The sequence below is a fragment of the Aulonocara sp. 'chitande type north' Nkhata Bay genome, linkage group LG11 (assembly GCF_057382095.1).
Source record: "Aulonocara sp. 'chitande type north' Nkhata Bay isolate Kocher_YH1m ecotype deep benthic linkage group LG11, A_spYH_male_GT1.1, whole genome shotgun sequence".
NCBI classification, from domain to species: Eukaryota; Metazoa; Chordata; class Actinopteri; order Cichliformes; family Cichlidae; genus Aulonocara; species Aulonocara sp. 'chitande type north' Nkhata Bay.
In genome coordinates this window covers 6251349-6253221 of record NC_141354.1, presented here as the reverse complement: position 1 = coordinate 6253221, position 1873 = coordinate 6251349, and positions in this window count along the sequence as shown.

Below are 1873 nucleotides of genomic sequence, written 5' to 3'. Positions count from 1 at the left end.
CGAGTTCCCCATTCAAATGCATGTAACAGTGAGAAACGCACTGTCTTGGCGAAAGAAAGCGTTTTTGTACAACTTCATATAAATAGCTGTAACTTTTGATAGAAGACTCGGATACACATGTTTATGGCTTTATCTTATAGAACTCAAGGTCCCCGTGCTGGGAAAACAGGTTTTGCAGCTGTTTGAGCTAAGATTTCAAAGTTATTCACATAATGAAAACCTATACTTTGTTTCGGTCGAGTTCCCCATTCAAATGCATGTAACAGTGAGAAACGCACTGTCTTGGCGAAAGAAAGCGTTTTTGTACAACTTCATATAAATAGCTGTAACTTTTGATAGAAGACTCAGACAAACATGTTTATGGCTTTATCTTATAGAACTCAAGGTCCCCGTGCTGGCAAAACAGGTTTTGCAGCTGTTTGAGCTAAGATTTCAAAGTTATTCACATAATGAAAACCTATACTTTGTTTCGGTCGAGTTCCCCATTCAAATGCATGTAACAGTGAGAAACGCACTGTCTTGGCGAAAGAAAGCGTTTTTGTACAACTTCATATAAATAGCTGTAACTTTTGATAGAAGACTCGGATACACATGTTTATGGCTTTATCTTATAGAACTCAAGGTCCCCGTGCTGGGAAAACAGGTTTTGCAGCTGTTTGAGCTAAGATTTCAAAGTTATTCACATAATGAAAACCTATACTTTGTTTCGGTCGAGTTCCCCATTCAAATGCATGTAACAGTGAGAAACGCACTGTCTTGGCGAAAGAAAGCGTTTTTGTACAACTTCATATAAATAGCTGTAACTTTTGATAGAAGACTCGGATACACATGTTTATGGCTTTATCTTATAGAACTCAAGGTCCCCGTGCTGGGAAAACAGGTTTTGCAGCTGTTTGAGCTAAGATTTCAAAGTTATTCACATAATGAAAACCTATACTTTGTTTCGGTCGAGTTCCCCATTCAAATGCATGTAACAGTGAGAAACGCACTGTCTTGGCGAAAGAAAGCGTTTTTGTACAACTTCATATAAATAGCTGTAACTTTTGATAGAAGACTCGGATACACATGTTTATGGCTTTATCTTATAGAACTCAAGGTCCCCGTGCTGGGAAAACAGGTTTTGCAGCTGTTTGAGCTAAGATTTCAAAGTTATTCACATAATGAAAACCTATACTTTGTTTCGGTCGAGTTCCCCATTCAAATGCATGTAACAGTGAGAAACGCACTGTCTTGGCGAAAGAAAGCGTTTTTGTACAACTTCATATAAATAGCTGTAACTTTTGATAGAAGACTCGGATACACATGTTTATGGCTTTATCTTATAGAACTCAAGGTGCCCGTGCTGGGAAAACAGGTTTTGCAGCTGTTTGAGCTAAGATTTCAAAGTTATTCACATAATGAAAACCTATACTTTGTTTCGGTGGAGTTCCCCATTCAAATGCATGTAACAGTGAGAAACGCACTGTCTTGGCGAAAGAAAGCATTTTTGTACAACTTCATATAAATAGCTGTAACTTTTGATAGAAGACTCAGACAAACATGTTTATGGCTTTATCTTATAGAACTCAAGGTCCCCGTGCTGGGAAAACAGGTTTTGCAGCTGTTTGAGCTAAGATTTCAAAGTTATTCACATAATGAAAACCTATACTTTGTTTCGGTCGAGTTCCCCATTCAAATGCATGTAACAGTGAGAAACGCACTGTCTTGGCGAAAGAAAGCATTTTTGTACAACTTCATATAAATAGCTGTAACTTTTGATAGAAGACTCAGACAAACATGTTTATGGCTTTATCTTATAGAACTCAAGGTCCCCGTGCTGGGAAAACAGGTTTTGCAGCTGTTTGAGCTAAGATTTCAAAGTTATTCACATAAT